Here is a 20,309-nt window from a genome sequence, read left to right on the forward strand (position 1 = left end):
TGGCCTTTACAATGGGAGGATTTTGACGTATTACTGAGCCCAATACTCAGTTTATTTGATTCTTTTTTTTCTTGAACAATGCCAGCAAACAGAAATTTTGACCTATTGCCAGGCCCATCAAACAGATGAAGTTACTCTTTTTTCCTGGGTCCAGTATACAGAGAGAATTATGGACTATTGCTGGGCCAAGCACTCAATAATGTGACTCTCATGCCTATGCCAGAGACACAGAAGGTATTTCAACATATCCTGAGCCAATTATGTAGGTGTTACGGCTCTCATAACTTGCCTGCTTTTTCCCCCCATGTTGGATGGTGTCATATTGCTGAGTCCAGCACCCATTAAATGTGAATATAATTCCTATTCTCTGTCTAGGAGGGCACTGTGACATATTGCTTGGCACAGCACCTAAGTGATGTTACCCTCCTACCTAGTTTTTTGCCCACAAATGGGACTATCACGTATACTTTTCTTCAATTCACAGGCATGATTTTCAGACTTCAACTGGGATTCAGCCTATAGGAGATATTTTACCTTTCAATGCTAGGCCAAGGGGAATAGGTAAGGTCCTGATTTCTATATTTGTACCAAGCTCACAGAACTTTACAACCCTAACTCTCTTTTTTTATTATTATTATACTTTAAGTTTTAGGGTACATGTGCACAATGTGCAGGTTACTTACATATGTATACATGTGGCATGCTGGTGTGCTGCACCCATTAACTTGTCATTTAGCATTAGGTATATCTCCTAATGCTATCCCTCCTCTTTCCTCCCACCCTACAACAGTCCCTAGAGTGTGATGTTCCACTTCCTGTGTCCATGTGTTCTCATTGTTCAATTCCCACCTATGAGTGAGAACATGCGGTGTTTGGTTTTTTGTCCTTGTGATAGTTTACTGACAATGATGATTTCCAATTTCATCCATGTCCCTACAAAGGACATGAACTCATCATTTTTTATGGTTGCATAGTATTCCATGGTGTATATGTGCCACATTTTCTTAATCGAGTCTGCCTTTGTTGGACATTTGGGTTGGTTCCAAGTCTTTGCTATTGTGAATAGTGCCCCAATAAACATACGTGTGCATGTGTCTTTATAGCAGCATGATTTAGAGTCCTTTGGGTACATACCCAGTAATGGTATGGCTGGGTCAAATGGTATTTCTAGTTCTAGATCCCTGAAGAATTGCCACACTACCTTCCACAATGGCTGAACTAGTTTACAGTCCCACCAACAGTGTAAAAGTGTTCCTGTTTCTCAACATCCTCTCCAACACCTGTTGTTTCCTGACTTTTTAATGATTGCCATCCTAACTGGTGTGAGACGGTATCTCATTGTGGTTTATATTTGCATTTGTCTGATGGCCAGTGATGGTGAGCATTTTTACAAGTGTTTTTTGACTGCATAAATGTCTTCTTTTGAGAAGTGTCTGTTCATATCCTTCACCCACTTTTTGATGGAGTTGTTTGTTTTTTTCTTGTAAATTTCTTTGTGTTCATTGTAGATTCTGGATGTTAGCCCTTTGTCAGATGAGTAGGTTGCAAAAATTTTCTCCCATTTTGTAGGTTGCCTGTTCACTCTGATGGTAGTTTCTTTTGCTGTGCAGAAGCTCTTTAGTTTAATTAGATCCCATTTGTCAATTTTGGCTTTTGTTGCCATTGCTTTTGGTGTTTTAGACATGAAGTCCTAGCCCATGCCTATGTCCTGAATGGTAGTGCCTAGGTTTTCTTCTAGGGTTTTTATGGTTTTAGGTCTAACGTTTAAGTCTTTAATCTATTTTGAATTAATTTTTGTATAAGGTGTAAGGAAGGGATCCAGTTTCAGCTTTCTACATATGGCTAGCCAGTTTTCCCAGCAGCACATATTAAATAGGGAATCCTTTCCCCATTGCTTGTTTTTCTCAGATTCATCAAAGATCAGATAGTTGTAGATATACAGTTTTATTCCTTAGGGCTCTGTTCTGTTCCATTGATCTATATCACTGTTTTGGTAGCAGTACCATGCTGTTTTGATTACTGTAGCCTTGTAGTATAATTTGAAGTCAGGTAGCGTAATGCCTCCAGCTTTGTTCTTTTGGCTTAGTATTGACTTGGTGATGTGGGCTCTTTTTTGTTTCCACATGAACTTTAAAGTAGTTTTTTCCAATTCTGTGAAGAAAGTCATTGGTAGCTTGATGGGGATGGCATTGAATCTATAAATCACCTCAGGCATTATGGCCATTTTCACGATATTGATTCTTCCTACCCATGAGCATGGAATGTTCTTCCATTTGTTTGTATCCTCTTTTATTTCATTGAACAGTGGTTTGTAGTTCTCCTTGAAGAGGTCCTTCACATCACTTATAAATTTGATTCCTAGATATTTTATTCTCTTTGAAGCAATTGTGAATGGGAGTTCACTCATGATTTGGCTCTCTCTTTGTCTGTTATTGGTGTATAGAAATGCTTGTCGTTTTTGCCCATTGATTACAGATCGTGAGACTTTGCTGAAGTTGCTTATCAGCTTAAGGAGATTTTGGGCTGAGACAATGGGGTTTTCTAGATATACAATCATGTCATCTGCAAACAGAGACAATTTGACTTCCTCTTTTCCTAATTGAATACCCTTTATTTCCTTCTCCTGCCTAATTGCCCTGGCCAGAATTTCCAACACTATATTGAATAGGAGTGGCGAGATACGTCATCCCTGTCTTGTGCCAGTTTTCAAAGGGAATGTTTCCAGTTTTTGCCCATTCAGTATGATATTGGCTGTGGGTTCATCATAGATAGCACTTATTATTTTGAGATACGTCCCATCAATACGTAATTTATTGCGAGTTTTTAGCTTGAAGGGTTGTTGAATTTTGTCAAAGGCCTTTTCTGCATCTATTGAGATAATCATGTGGTTTTTGTCTTTGGTTCTGTTTCTATGTTGGATTACATTCATTGATTTGAATATATTGAACCAGCCTTGCACTCAAGGTATGAAACCCACTTGATCATGGTGGATAAGCTTTCTGTTGTGCTGCTGGATTCTGTTTGCCAGTATTTTATTGAGGATTTTTGCATCAATGTTCATCAATGATATTGGTCTAAAATTCTCTTTTTTGGTTGTGTCTCTGCCCAGCTTTGGTATCAGGATAATGCTGGCCTCATAAAAAGAGTTAGGGAGGATTCCCTCTCTTTCTATTGATTGGAATAGTTTCAGAAGGAATGGCAACAGTTCCTCCTTGTACCTCTGGTAGAATTCAGCTTTGAATCCATCTGGTCCTGGACCCTTTTTTGTTGGTAAGCTGTTGATTATTGCCACAATTTCAGAGCCTGTTATTGGTCTACTCAGAGATTCAACTTCTTCCTGGTTTAATCTTGGGAGGGTGTATGTGTCGAGGAATTCATCCATTTCTTCTAGATTTTCTAGTTTATTTGCGTAGAGGTGTTTGTAGTATTCTCTGATGATAGTTTGTATTTCTGTGGGATTGGTGGTGATATCCCCTTTTTCATTTTTTATTGCATCTATTTGATTCTTCTCTCTTTTCTTCTTTATTAGTCTTGCTAGTGGCCTATCGATTTTGTTGATCCTTTCAAAAAAACAGCTCCTGGATTCATTAATTTTTTGAAGGGTTTTCTGTGTCTCTATTTCCTTCAGTTCTGCACTGATCTTAGTTATTTCCTGCCTTCTGCTAGCGTTTGAATGTGTTTGCTCTTGCTTTTCTAGTTCTTTGAATTGTGATGTTAGGGTGTCAATTTTGGATCTTTCCTGCTTTCTCTTGTGGGCATTTAGTGCTCTAAATTTCCCTCTACACACTGCTTTAAATGTGTCCCAGAGATTCTGGTATGTTGTGTCTTTGTTCTCATTGGTTTCAAAGAACATCTTTATTTCTGCCTTCGTTTCATTATGTACCCAGTAGTCATTCAGGAGCAGGTTGTTCAGCTTCCATGTAGTCGAGCGGTTTTGAGTGAGTTTTTTAATCCTGAGTTCTATTTTGATTGCACTGTGGTCTGAGACACAGTTTGTTATAATTTCTGTTCTTTTACATTTGCTGAGGAGAGCTTTATTTCCAAGTATGTAGTCAATTTTGCAATAGGTGTAGTGTGGTGCTGAAAAGAATGTATATTATATTGATTTGGGGTGGAGAGTTCTGCAGATGTCTATTATCTCCACTTGGTGCAGAGCTGAGTTCAATTCCTTGGTATCCTTGTTAACTTTCTGTCTCATTGATCTGTCTAATGTTGACAGTAGGGTGTTAAAGTCTCCCATTATTATTGTGTGGGAGTCTAAGTCTCTTTGTAGGTCACTCAGGACTTGCTTTATGAATCTGGATGCTCCAGTACTGGGTGCATATATATTTAGGATAGTTAGCTCTTCTTGTTGAATTGATCCCTTTACTATTATGTAACGGCCTTCTTTGTCTCTTTTGATCTTTATTGGTTTCAAGTCTGTCTTATCTGAGAGTAGGATTGCAACCCCTGCCATTTTTTGTTTTCCATTTGCTTGGTAGATCTTCCTCCATCCTTTTATTTTGAGCCTATGTGTGTCTCTGCACATGAGATGGGTTTCCTGAATACAGCACACTGATGGTTCTTGACTCTTTATCCAATTTGCCAGTCTGTGTCTTTTAATTGGAGGATTTAGTCCATTTACACTTTAAGTTAATATTGTTATGTGTGAATTTGATCCTGTCATTATGATGTTAGCTGGTTATTTTGCACATTAGTTGATGCAGTTTCTTCCTAGCCTTGATGGTCTTTACAATTTGGCATGATTTTGCAGTGGCTGGTACCAGTTGTTGCTTTCCATGTTTAGTGCTTCCTTCAGGAGCTCTTTTGGGCAGGTCTGGTGGTGACAAAATCTTTCCGCATTTGCTTGTCTGTAAAGTATTTTATTTCTCCTTCACTTATGAAGCTTAGTTTTGTTGGATATGAAATTCTGGGTTGAAGATTCTTTTCTTTAGGAATGTTGAATATTGGCCCCCGCTCTCTTCTGGCTTGTAGAGTTTCTGCCAAGAGATCCGCGGTCAGTCTGATGGGATTCCCTTTGAGGTTAACCTGACATTTCTCTCTTGCTTCCCTTCGCATTTTTTCCTTCATTTCAACTTTGAGGAATCTGACAATTATGTGTCTTGGGGTTGCTCTTCTCGAGGAGTATCTCTGTGGTGTTTTCTGTATTTCCTGAATTTGAATGTCGTCCTGCCTTGCTAGATTAGGGAAGTTCTCCTGGATAATATCCTGCAGAGTGTTTTCCAACTTCGTTCCATTCTCCTCATCACTTTCAGGTACACCAATCAGATGCAGATTTGGTCTTTTCACATAGTCCCATGTTTCTTGGAGGTTTTGTTCATTTCTTTTTACTCTTTTTTCTCTAAACTTCCCTTCTTGCTTCATTTCATTCATTTCATCTTCCATCACTGATACCCTTTCTTCCAGTTGATCACATCAGCTCCTGAGGCTCCTGCATTCTTCATGTAGTTCTCGAGCCTTGGCTTTCAGCTCCATCAGCTCCTTTAAGCACTTATCTGTATCAGTTATTCTAGTTTAGTTCTCAAGCCTTGGCTTTCAGCTCCATCAGCTCCTTTAAGCACTTCTCTGTATCAGTTATTCTAGTTATACATTTATCTAAATTTTTTTCGAAGTTTTTAACTTCTTTGCCTTTGGTTTGAATTTCCTCCTGTAGCTTAGAGTAGTTTGATCATCTGAAGCCTTCTTCTCTCAACTCATCAAAGTAATTCTCCATCCAGCTTTGTTCTATTGCTGGAACTATGTTCCTTTGGAGGAGGAGATGCACTCTGCTTTTTAGAGTTTGCAGTTTTTCTGCTCTGTTTTTTCCCCATCTTTTTGGTTTTATCTACTTTTGGTCTTTGATGACGGTGATGTACAGATGGGTTTTTTGTGTGGATGTCCTTTCTGTTTGTTAGTTTTCCTTCTAAAAGACAGGACCCTCAGCTGCAGGTCTGTTGGAGTTTGCTAGAGGTCCACTCTGGACCCTGTTTACCTGGGTATCAGCAGCAGTGGCTGCAGAACAGCAGGATTTTCATGAACTGAGAAGGCTGCTGTCTGATCATTCCTCTGGAAGTTTTGTCTCAGAGGAGTACCTGGCCATGTGAGTTGTCACCCTGCCCCTACTGCGGGGTGCCTCCCAATTAGGCTGCTTTGGGGTCAGGGGTCAGGGACCCACTTGAGAAGGCAGTCTGCCCATTCTCAGATCTCCAGCAATGTGCTGGGAGAACCACTGCCCTCTTCAAAGCAGTCAGACAGGGACATTTAAGTCTGCAGAGGTTATTGCTGTCTTTTTGTTTGTCTGTGTCCTGCCCCCAGATGTGGAGCCTACAGAGGTAGGCAGGCCTCCTTGAGCTGTGGTGGGCTCCACCCAGTTGGAGGTTCCCAGCTGCTTTGTTTACCTAAGCAAGCCTGGGCAATGGTGGGCGCCCCTCCTCCAGCCTCGCTGCCACCTTGCAGTTTGATCTCAGACTGCTGTGCTAGCAATCAGTGAGACTCTGTGGGCATCGGACCCTCCGAGCCAGGTGTGAGATATAATCTCCTTGTGCGCCATTTTTTAAGCCTATCGGAAAAGCACAGTATTAAGGTAGGAGTGACCTGATTTTCCAGGTGCCTTCTGTCACCCCTTTCTTTGACTAGGAAAGGGAACTCCCTGACCCCTTGCATGTCCTGAGTGAGGCAATGTCTCACCCGGCTTTGGCTCATGCACGGTGTGCTGCAACCACTGTCCTGCCCCCACTGTCTGGCACTCCCTTGTGAGATGAACCCAATACCTCAGATAGAAATGCAGAAGTCACCCATCTTCTGTGTCACTCACGCTGGGAGCTGTAGACCAGAGCTGTTCCTATTTGGCCGTCTTGGCTGCCTCTCCAACCCTAACTCTTAATGTGTAAACCCCTTATGTGGTATAGAGAATTTCAGGAAAGTGACCAACAATTAGTTCACATTTGAATTCTCATTTACACACCCAGATGAAAGCAAATATCACCTTCCCCCATGTGAAAAGCCCACTGTTTAGATCTTGAGTCTAACAAGTGAATACACAACCAAGTTGGAATTGTGACCTTCATATGTGGATCTGGCCACAGGTTGGATGGTGTCTCAACCCCTAATCTAGCTCACAGGCATAATAATGAGTCTCATACCTGAACCCAGTCTGCAATAAAGATGTTGAATATTATACCTCAGTTTAGGGCAATTGTGAGATCATGAATCCATATGATCATACAGGCCTCAAAGTGGTTTTCCACACTGATTGATGCTAGATAAAGCTTTTGAAATGTTGTAGAGTTTCATAGAATGGCCAAGGTAAAACATGAGATTATGATTCTAATATAAACACACAGCTCACAGTTAATGGAGGCATTCTCTAGGACAAAAAGATTTGGCATATAACTTGTCTTAGTACACAGCTGTTGAGACTTTTTGGCTTAAATTCCTTCCCATGTGTGCATTGTTACATATCACCGGGTCAGAATCATAATAATGTGACTCTTCTGCCTGAACCTTGAAAATAGTGGATATTATCACATATCTCTTGGCCTAGAAGCTGGGTGATTCATCTCCACTGACTGTACCCTGCCTTCAGGGGACATTGTAAAATGTTCCTTGACTTAACATCTAGATAATGTGACTCTCCTCTCCTGCCTGGGTCCTGATCACCAAAGAAATTGTGGCATACCACTTATGGCAAAACCTAGGTTATGTGACTGTCTTTCATATTCTAGACTCTGGCAAGACAGGGAATTGTTACATATTGCAGATCCAAATACCTAGGTGGAATAATTCTCCCTTTGCTTTCTCTTCCCTGCCTATAGTGAATTTGTGACACACTATTTGAGGTATCACCCAGATGATGTGACTCTTCTAACTAGGCCTAGCCTACAAATCAAATTATACTGTATCACTGGCTCAGCACCCAGGTGATGTGACTTTCTTGCCTTGTCCCTTCTCACTGTGAACTTGTGGCATGTACCTTGGTTAAGCAAACATGCACAAGAGTAACCCTCAAACCTGGACTCAGCCAGTGGAGATATTTTGACTCTCATTGCCAGAATCACAGCCATGGGTAAAATCCTGGGTTTTTCACTTGTGTAAATTTCACAAAGGATTATAAGTCTCAGGTATATCATATAAAGCCTTAATTGTGCAAAGAATGTCAAAACAGAGATCAGTAACCATGTAAGAATGTGACTCTTGTATGTACACTTAGCTGAAATGATTGTTATTCTCAAACATCAACAGGACCTAGGCATGAGGTCCTTAATCTCACACATAAAAAGAAGTTGAAGATTGAAATAATAGCTCTCATACATGGATCTGATTCACAGGTGGATTCGTAATATTTGAACCATTATTCAGCACCCCTGTGGTGCTCTGACTCCCCTACTGGAACAAAATCTTCAAGTGAGATTTGGGCTTTTATACATGGATTTTGCCCAAGGTTGAGATTGTGACTCTTCTACTTTGGCCCAACTCATAGAAAGATTTGACTCACCTAAAAAAAGCCAGGATTTCTGTGTGATGTAAAAATTCTTTCTGAACCTTTCTGGGAGTGTGATTGTCACAGGTAATTTTGCCCAGCACAGGGATAATTTGACTGTCTTTTCTAGGCCCAGGCCACAGATGAAACTATACTGTATGTAGAATAAGCACCTTAGAAATGTACACCAACTTCGTTGGCTCTGTCTATAAAGGGAACTTTTATATACCAGTGGGTTCATCACCCAGGTGATGTGAATTGTCTGCCTGAAACCTGCCTACAAAGAGAATTGTGTTTTATATCTAGATCCATCATGTAAGTGATGTGACTCTCTTCTACTCCCTTGGCCCTGTGCAAACAGTGCATTGTGACACATCATTCAGTACTGACCAATGTGCCGTAATTCTCCTTTTGGGGTTCTGCCCACTGGAAACATTGTAACATATCACTTGGCTCAGCCCATAGGTGATGTTTCTTTGCTTTTGTGTGGACACTGACCACATGGAGATTGTGACATATTGCTTGTCCAACACCAAAGTGAAGTTACTCTCCAAGCTTCGTACTACACATATGGGTCACTGTGACACATATCTAGGTCTATTCCCTAGGTGAAGTGAATCTCCTCTCCTGCCAAATTTTTACCCACAATGAAACCAGAAACCAGATTATGTGACTCTTCTGACAGGGTTCTGCCCACAAGGTTGATTGTGACATCTCAATGGACCCGCACCAATGTAGGTGATCTGTTTTTCTTGTCTTCACTTTGGGAACAGGTGATATTGTGCTATATAATTAAGACCATAACAAAAGCCTAATAACAGCTCTTATGCCTGGATTCAGGGTATGTGCAGGATGGTGACTCTTATTCTTAGACATTTCCACAGGTGTAATTTTGACATATACCTTTGACCAGCTCCTTAGTGATTTAATAATATAACTCTCTTCCCCTGCCTGTGCCTTTAAAATAGTGACATATTGTTAAGCCCTGCCTTTAGGTCATGTGACTCTCTTCCTTATTCTGAACCATGCCAACTAAGGGAAATTTTGTCCCATTCCCCTAGATGATGTTAGTCTTCTGCTAGATTCCTGAATAAAGAGGGATTTACTGCAGACTGTTGTGACCAGCAACCTGAAGATGCTAGTGTCCTTCCTGGTCAGAGACACAGAGTGTATTTTGACGTATCTTCCACCCATTATGTAGATATTTTGTCTCTCATCTATTGGCTAAGTTTTTCTCATGTGGAATTGTGTCATATTGATGGGCTCAGTACCCAGTTAATGTGATCCTCCTCTCTAGGTGTTACCTAGAGAGGGCATTGTGACATGTTGATTGCCACTTCATCTAAGTGATGTTACTTTTTTTCCTAACTTTTGCCCACAAATGGGATTATGGTATATTAATTGCTTCAATTCACAGGCATGATGGCCAAACTTTTATTGAAATCTAGCCAATAGGAGATATTTTACCTCTCATCATTAGGCTTAGGGCAATAGGTGAAATCCTGTGTTTCATATTTGTACAAAGCTCAGAGAAGTTTACAATGTTAATTCATATTGTATACACTCCTTGGGTGGTACAGGGAGTTACATACCAATGCCCAGCAAAAAGTTAGCATTGTGATTCTCAATTACACGGCCAGGTGAAGTAAAAGTTGTCATCATTTTACATTTATAAAGCCCACTGTTGAGGTACTGAGTCTAAAAAGGTAAAACAGTATCAAGGGGAAATTGTGACACTCATATGTGGATCTGGCCACAGGTGTGATCGTGACTCAGTTTGGACCAGGCTCACAGGTATAAAAATGAGTCTCATTCCTGAACTCAGCCTAAATGAAAATGTTGACTATCATACCTGGGTTTAAGCAGCATATAAGATCATCAGTCCTTGTAAGCATGTGGGCCTCAGAGTAGTTTCTGACTGTCATGCATGCTATATAAAGCCCTTGGATATTTTAGAATGTGTCATACAATGGTGCAGCTCACACGTGACATTGTGATTCATATATACACAAAGCTAACATTTAACATTGTCACCCTCAAGGATGAAAAGATTGCATCATGTCACTGGGTCAAGTACTAAGGGGTTAAAATTTTGCTTAAATTGTTTCACATGTGAAGATGGCAGGATAGGAAGAGCTCCAGTCTACACCTCCCAGCGTGAATGATGCAGAAGACGGGTATTTCTACATTTCCAGCTGAGGGACTGGGTTCATCTCACTGGGGAGTGTCAGACAGTGGGTGCAGGATGTGGGTGCAGCACACCATGCATGAGCCAAAGCAGGGTGAAGCATCACGTCACCCGAGAAGTGCAAGGGGTCAGGGAATTCCTTTTCCTAGCCAAAAAAAGGGGTGACAGATGGGTCACTCCACCCTAATACTGTGCTCTTCCAATGGGCTTAACAAATGGCACACCAGGAAATTGTATCCAGCATCTAGCTCAGAGTGTCCTAAGCCCATGGAGCCTCGCTCATTGCTAGCACAGCAGTCTGAGATCAAACTGCAAAGTGGCAGCCAGGCTGGGGGAGGGGCACCCGACATTGCCCAGGCTTGAGCAGGTAAACAAAGCAGCTGGGAAGCTTGAACTGGGTGGGGCACACCACACCTCAAGGAGACCTGCCTGCCTATATAGGCTCCACATCTAGGGGCAGAGCACAGACAAACAAAAGACAGCAATAACCTCTGCAGACTTAAATGTCCCTGTCTGACAGTTGTGAAGAGAGTAGTGGTTCTCCCAGCACACAGCTTGAGATCTGAGAATGGGCAGACTGCCTCCTCAAGTGGGTCCCTAACCCCCAAGCAGCCTAACTGGGAGGCACCCCCCAGTAGGGGCAGACTGACACCTCACAGATCCGGGTACTCCTCTAAGACAAAATTTCCAGAGGAATGATCAGGCAGCATTTGCGGTTAACCAATATCTGCTGTTCTGCAGCCACCGCTGCTGATACCCAGGCAAACAGGGTCTGGAGTGGACCTAGAGTAAACTCCAACAGACCTGCACCTGAGGGTCCTGACTGTTAGAAGGAAAACTAACAAACAGAAAGGACATCCACACCAAAAACCCATCTGTACATCACCATTGTCAAAGACCAAAGGTAGATAAAACCACAAAGATGGGGAAAAAGCAAAGCAGAAAAACCAGAAACTCTAAAAATCAGATCATCTCTTGTTCTCCAAAGGAATGCAGCTCCTCACCAGAAATGGAACAAAGCTGGATGGAGAATGACTTTGGCAAGTTGACAGAAGGAGGCTTCAGGAGATCAAACTAATCTGAGCTAAAGAAGGAAGTTCAAACCAATGGCAAAGAAGTTAAAAAATTTGAAAAAAAAATTAGACGAATGGATAACTAGAATAACCAATACAGAGAAGTCTTTAAAGTACCTGATGGAGCTGAAAACCATGGCACAAGAACTATATTATGAATGCACAAGCCTCAGTAACTGTTGCGATCAACTGGAAGAAAGGGTATCAGTGATGGAAGATGAAATGAATGAAATGCAGCATGAAGAGAAGTTTAGAGAAAAAAGAATAAAATGAAATGAACAAAGTCTCCAAGAAACATGGGACTATGAGAAAGGACCAAATCTACGTCTGATTGGTGTACCTGAAAGTGATGGGGAGAATGGAACCAAGTTGGAAAACACTCTGCAGGATATTATCCAGGAGAATTTCCCCAACTGGCAAGGCAGGCCAATATTCAATTCAGGAAATACAGAGAACACCACAATGATACCCCTTGAGAAGAGCAACTCCAAGACACATAATTGTCCGATTTATCAAAGTTGAAATGAAGGAAAAAATATTAAGGGCAGCCAGAGATAAAGGTCGGGTTACCCTCAAAGGGAAGCCCATCAGACTAACAGCAGATCTCTCAGCAGAAACTCTGCAAGCCAGAAGAGAGTGGGGACCAATATTCAACATTCTTAAAGAAAAGAATTTTCAACCCAGAATTTCATATACAGCCAAACTAAGCTTCATAAGTGAAGGAGAAATAAAATACTTTACAGACAAGCAAACACTGAGAGATTTTGTCACCACCAGGCCTGCCCTAAAAGAGCTCCTGAAGGAAGCACTAAACAAGGAATGTAACAACCAGTACCAGCCACTGCAAAAACATGCCAAATTTTAAAGACCATCAAGGCTAGGAAGAAACTGCATCAACGAATGAGGAAAATTCCCAGCTAACATCATAATGACAGGATCAAATTCACACATAACAACACTAACCTTCAATATAAATGGGCTAAATGCTCCAATGAAAAGACACAGACTGGCAAATTGGATAAAGAGTCAAGATCCATCAGTGTGCTGTATTCAGGAAACGCATCTCATGTGCAGAGACACACATGGGCTCAAAATAAAGCGATGGAGGAAGGTGTACAAAGCAAATGGACAACAAAAAAAGGCAGGGTTGCAATCCTAGTCTTGGATAAAACGGACTTTGAACCAACAAACATCAAAAGAGACAAATAAGATCATTACCTAATGGTAAAGGGATCAATTCAACAAGAAGAACTAACTATCCTAAATATATATGCACCCAACACAGGAGCACTCAGATTCATAAAGGAAGTCCTTAGGGAACTACAAAGAGACTTAGAGTCCCACACAATAATAATGGGAGAATTTAACACCCCACTGGAAATGTTAGACAGATCAAGGAGACAGAAAGTTAAGAAGTATATCCAGGAATTGAACTCAGCTCTGCACCCAGAGGACCTAATAGACATCTACAGAACTCTCCACCCCAAATCAACAGAATATACATTCTTCTCAGCACCGCATCACATTCATTCCAAAATTGACCACATAGTTGGAAGTAAAACACTCTTCAGCAAATGTAAAAGAACAGAAATTATAACAAACTGTCTGTCAGACCACAGTGCAATCAAACTAGAACTCAGGATTAAGAAACTCACTAAAAACTGCTCAATTACATGGAAACTGAACAACCTGCTCCTGGATGACTACTAGGTACATAACGAAATGAAGGCAGAAATAAAGATGTTCTTTGAAACCAAAGACAACAAGACACAGCATACCAGAATCTCTAGGACACATTCAACGCAGTGTGTAGAGGGAAATTTGTAGCACGAAATACCCACAAAAGAAAGCAGGAAAGATCTAAAATTGACACCCTAACATCACAATTAAAAGAACTAGAGAAGCAAGAGCAAAAAATTCAAAAGCTAGCAGAAAGCAAGAAATAACTAAGATCAGAGCAAAACTGAAGGAGATAGAGACATAAAAACCCTTCAAAAGATAAATAAATCCAGGAGCTGGTTTTTTGAAAAGATCAACAAAATTGATAGACTACTAAAGAAGAAAAGAGAGAAGAATCAAATAGACGCAATAAAAAATGAGAAAGGGGATATCACCACTGATCCCACAGAAATACAAACTACCATCAGAGAATACTATAAACACATCTAAGCAAATAAACTAGAAAATCTAGAAGAAATGGATAAATTCCTCGACACATACACCCTCCCAAGACTAAACCAGGAAGAAGTTGAATCTCTGAATAGACCAGTAACAGGCTCTGAAAAAAATTGAGGAAATAATCAATAGCTTACCGACCAAAAAGAGTCCAGGACCAGATGGATTCACAGCCAAATTCTACCAGAGGTACAAGGAGGAGCTGGTACCGTCCCTTCTGAAACTATTCCAATCAATAGAAAAAGAGGGAATCCTCCCTAACTCATTTTATGAGCCCAGCATCATCCTAGTACCAAAGTCTGGCAGAGACGCAACAAAAAAAGAGAATTTTAAACCAATATCCTTGATGAACATTGATGCACAAATCCTCAATAAAATACTGGCAAAATGAATCCAGCAACACATCAAAAACTTATCCACCTTGATCAAGTGGGCTTCATCCCTGTGATGCAAGGCTGGTTCAACATATGAAAATCGACAAACGTAACTAGCGTATAAACAGAACCAAAGACATACACCACATGATTTTCTCAATAGATGAAGAAAATGCCTTTGACAAAATTCAACATCCCTTCATGCTAAAAACTCTCAATAAATCAGTATTGATGGGCATATCTCAAAATAATAAGCGCTATCTATGACAAACCCACAGCCAATATCATACTGAATGGGCAAAAACTGGAAGCATTCCCTTTGAAAACTGGCACGAGACATGGATGCCATCTCCCACCACTCTTATTCAACATAGTGTTGGAAGTTCTGGCCAGGGCAATCAGGCAGGAGAAGGAAATAAAGGGCATTCGATTAGGAAAAGAGGAAGTCAAATTGTCCCTGTTTGCAGATGGCATGATTGTGTATCTAGAAAACCACATCCTTTCAACCCAAAATCTCCTTAAGCTGATAAGCAACTTCAGCAAAGTCTCAGGATACAAAATCAGTGTGCAAAAATCACAAGCATTCTTGTACACTAATAACAGACAGAGAGCCAAATCATGAGTGAACTGTCATTCACAATTGCTTCAAAGAGAATCAAATACCTAGAAATCCAGCTTACAAGGGATGTGAAGGACCTCTTCAAGGAGAACTACAAACCACTGTTCAATGAAATAAAAGAGGATACAAACAAATGGAAGAACATTCCGTGCTCATTGGTAGGAAGAATCAATATCGTGAAAATGGCCATGTTGCCTAAGGTAATTTATAGCTTCAATGCCGTACTCATCAAGCTACCAATGACTTTCTTCACAGAACTGGAAAAAACTACCTTAAAGTTCATATGGAAACAAAAGGAGAGCCCACATTGCCAAGTCAATCCTAAGCTAAAAGAACAAACCTGGAAGCATCACACCACCTGACTTCAAACTATACTACAAGGCTACAGTAACCAAAACAGCATGGTACTGGTACCAAAACAGAGATATGAACAAATGGACAAGAACAGAGCCCTCAGAAATAATGCTGCATATCTACAACTATCTGATCTTTTACCTGACAAAAACAAGCAAAGGGGACAGGATTAACTATTTAATACATGGTGCTGAGAAAACTGGCTAGCCACGTGTAGAAAGCTAAAACTGGATCCCTTCCTTACACCTTATAAAAAAATTAATTCAAGATGGATTAAAGACTTACATGTTAGAACTAAAACCATAGAAACCCTAGAAGAAAACCTAGGCAATCCCATACAGGAAATAGACATGGGCAAGGACTTCATGTCTAAAACACCAAAAGCAATGCCAACAAAAGCCAAAATTGAGAAATGGGATCTAATTAAACTAAACAGCTTCTGCACAGCAAAATAAACCACCATCAGACTGAACAGGCAACCTAGTGAATGTGAGAAAATTTTTGCAACCTTCTCATCTGACAAAGGGCTAATATTCAGAATCTACAGTGAACTCAAATAAATTTACAAAAAAATAAAAAAATAAAACAACCCCATCAAAAAGTGGGTGAAGGATATGAACAGACACTTCTCAAAAGAAGACATTTATGCAGCCAAAAAACACATGAAAAAATGCTCACCATAACTGGTCAACAGAGAACTGCAAATCAAAACCACAAAGAGATACCATCTCACAGTAGTTAGAGTGGTGATCATTTAAAAATCAGGAAACAACAGGTGCTGGAGAGGATGTGGAGAAATAGGAACACTTTTACACTGTTGGTGGGACTGTAAACTAGTTCAACCATTGTGGAAGTCAGTGTGGTGATTCCTCAGGGATCTAGAACTAGAAATACCATTTGACCCAGCAATCCCATTATTGGGTATATACCCAAAGGATTATAAATCATGCTGCTATAAAGACACATGCACACGTATGTTTATTGCAGCACTATTCACAATAGCAAAGACTTGGAACCAACCCAAATATCCAACAATGATAGACTGGATTAAGAAAATGTGGTACATATACACCATGGAATACTATGCAGCCATAAAAAAGGGTGAGTTCATGTCCTTTTTAGGTACATGGATGAAGCTGGAAACCATCATTCTCAGCAAACTATTGCAAAGACAAAAAAACAAGCACTGCATGTTCTCACTCACAGGTTGGAATTGAACAATGAGAACACATGGACACAGGAAGGGGAACATCACTCACCAGGGACTGTTGTGTGGTGTGGGGGGCGGGGACTGATGTCATTAGGACATATACCTAATGCTAAATGACGAGTTAATGGGTGCAGCACACCAATATGTCACATATATACATATGTAACAAATCTGCACATTGTGCACATGTACACTAAAACTTAAAGTATAATAATAATAATAATAGTTTCACATGTGTGCATTCTGACATATTATTGGGTGAGTGTCATAATATTGTGACTTTTCTGCCTGGGTGCTACAAAAAAGGGGTATTATCACATAACTCTGACCCTATCAGCTAGGTGATTTGTATGTTTTGCATGTGCATTACCCTCAAGGAACATTGTGACATCGTTGGACGTAGCATCTAAGAAATGTGACTCTTCTTTTCTCTCTGGGTTTTTCCAACTAAAGGAATTGTGACATACCGATGAGTGGAAAACATAGGTAATGCAACTTTCCTCTTTATTCTGGAATCTGCCAAAAGAAGAGATTATTACCTATTGCTGAGCCCAGCACCTACATGGTGTGACTCTCTTCTTTTCCTACACATCTGTCTACATTGGACATGGTGCTATATTATTTGAGGCCATACCAAGGTGATGTGACTCTTCTGACTTGGCCCTGCCTGCAAAGACTTTTTTAAGGTATCTTGAGCTCAGAATCCAGGTGATGAAACTCTCCTGCCTTGTTTCTGTACACAGGTGAATTTGTGACATATATCTGTGTTCAGCTCACAAGTACAAATATAACTATCATATCTAGACCCAGAAGGGAAAGAAATTCTGACTCTCATAGCCAGTCTTATGACCATAAGTAAAGTAATGGGTCTACTAATTGTATAAAGTTCACAGAGGATTATGACACTCCGGGATATCATATAAAATCTGAGTGGTACAAAGTGTCATAACACAGAAACGCAACCAGGTGCAATTGTGACACTTGGATGCACACCCAGCTTAGCTGGTTATCATTCTCTCACAAGAACAGGGCCCAGAAATAAGGTTCTAAATCTCAAAAATAAAAAAAAGAAAGAAAGAAAGAAAGAAAAAGAAAAAGAGCAGTCGAAATTTGAATTTTTTCATCACATACACAGATCTGACCCAGGGCTGATTTGGTGAAGTATAATTCAGCAAAACTGAGGTTCTGTGACACCCCTCGTGGAACACAATCTTCATGTGGGAGTAAGCATCTTATATATGAATCTTTCCCATTGTTAAGATTGTGACTTCTCAGCTTCAACCCAATTTACAGGAGGTGTGGACTCACATACTCAAAGCCAGGACTTGTGTCGGACTGTGAAACTTATTTCTGAATATTTCTTAGTGTGTGATTAGGACATAAAAGTTAGCCCAGCTCTTGAAAAATTTTACTGTCCTTTTTAGGCTATGACCACAGATAAAATTGTGACATACTTGGACTATACACCTAAGCCAACGTGTCTGGACCTACCTACAAAAGGCAGTTTTACATATCACTGGGACCAGCACTCAGTGATGTGAAATATATGCCTGATCTCTACCTATAAATATTATTTGAGCTTATATCTAGGTCCATTATGTAAGTGATGTGACTCCTTTCTACTGCCTTGGCCCTGCACTTATGGTGCATTGTGACACAAAACTGGATACTGCACCCTGGTGGTTTGACTCCGTGTTTTGTGTTCCACCAACAGGAACTTTGTAACATATCACTTGGCTCAGCACCTGGGTAATGTTTCTTCTCTCTCTCCTCACCTTGAACTCAGCGGAGATTGTGACATATTGCTAAACCCAGTGCCAAGGTGAGGTCACTTTAATACCTTGATCCTGGACATAGAAACTATTGTGAAATACATCTAGGTCAATTGCCTAGATCAACTGAGTCTACTCTAACTCTTAAGCTTTTCCCACAGGTAGAATTTTGATATATCAGTAAAACCAGCATCCATGTGATGTGACCCCATTTTCAGGATTCCGCCCACAAGTATTGTGACATCTCACTGGACCAGCACCCACCCAGGTGACATGACCTTCCTGCTTGCTCTCTGCCCACAAGTGATATGTGCCATATATCTGAGACCCGAGAAGAGGACCAATCATTACTCTTAAACCTGGAGCCACGCTATATACATGATAGTGACTCCCATTCCTGGAATTTTCTGCCAGTGTTACTGTGACATATACCTTTTCCCAGCTCATGAGTAATTTAATAATCCTGCCTATATGCAGCCCACACATTTGGATATTTACCTCAGCAGAACACCTTGAAGATCTGATTCTCATGTCTTAAAAATATCCTCAGGGAGGATTGCTACATATTTCGGGACCCAACATCTAGTTATCTGACTATCTCTCCTGCCTAGACCCTGCTTCCACTGGGGATTGTAGCATTTCCAAGCTCTGCATCCAATTCATATGATTTTCTTGTCCTGTCCTTTCAACAGAGTAAGTTTTGACATATCTTTGGGCCTATCATTTAGGTGATATGAGTCTCCTCTTCCATCTGGACAGTGCTCAAAAGAGACATTATGTCATACATCTCAGCGTAACCCCCAAATTGTGCAACTTTACTGCCAGGAACTTGCCTGCAAAGAGAATATTGGAAATTTTCTGGTTCAGCATTTAGGTGACTTGGCTGTGTTCACTGTTTCATTACAACAAAGTAAATTCCGATATATACCTAGGCACAGCTCACAGGCATGATAATGACTCTCATATGTGGACCCCAGAAATAGGAGTAATTTTGACTCTCATAACTTGCTTTAGAAACATGAGTGATTAAACCACTTTCTGATAAAAAAAAAAGTCAAATAGTATTATAACACCTCAGATATTTAATAAAGGCTTTGACTTGTACAGAGAATGTCACAACAGAACCCAGCAGAAATGTGAAATTGTGAGTCTCGTATTCTCACCCTGCTGACAGTAAGAACTGTCACTGTCTCACATATGTGAAGCCAACTCTCACTCATGAGAACAGGACATGTGTGATACTGTAAATATCCTTTTGGGTATTTTCTTCAAGTGTAATTGTAATATAAATATTTGTACAGTTTCTGTGGGATTTGACTCTCCATACCTGTTTCTGCCTACATATGTTACTGTGGTATTCACCGGGCCCAACTTTAGGTGATGTTTCTCTCCTTCCTGGTCCCTGCTGTCAGTAAGACTCATGGAATATTTCTAGATCCAGGACCCAGGTCATGTTATATTTCTGCCTGACCCATGCCCACAGAATTTATTGTGATGTTTCACTCTGTCAACCACTTGGGTGACATAATTCTCCTCATTAGAATGGGCCCTGCACACAATGGGGAAAAATAACATATGGCTGGGCCAGGCACACAGGTTACAGTACTCTTTTGCTAGGGCCATGTCCCAAAGGGGATATTGTGACAAATCTCTTGGCCTATCACCTAGGTGATGTTGTTCTCTTTGGGTCCTGCTTCCCTGGATTGTGTCCTATTGCTAGGCTAGGTATTCAGGTGATGATACTCTTTCAGCAGGGCCATGCCTCAAGGAGGACATTTTGACATAACCCTGAGCCTATCATCTAGGTGGTTTGACTTACTACTTGGGCCCTGATCACGTGGAGCATTGTGACGTAAGGGTGGAACCTGCACCTATTTGTTGTAACTCTCTTGCCTTGGTCCTGTCCTAAGGGAGTTTTGTGACATATCTAAGAACCCAGCATCAAGGTGATGTGGCTTTTCTACCTCCCTTCACCTCACATATTAGATTATATCATATACCTAATGAAGCACCTAGGTAATATGACCATTCTCTACTGCCAGATCTCTGCATACTTGGACCATTGGGCTATAGATGTGAGCTTGTT

This window comes from Pan paniscus, chromosome Y, assembly GCF_029289425.2.
Source record: "Pan paniscus chromosome Y, NHGRI_mPanPan1-v2.0_pri, whole genome shotgun sequence".
Taxonomy (NCBI): Eukaryota; Metazoa; Chordata; class Mammalia; order Primates; family Hominidae; genus Pan; species Pan paniscus.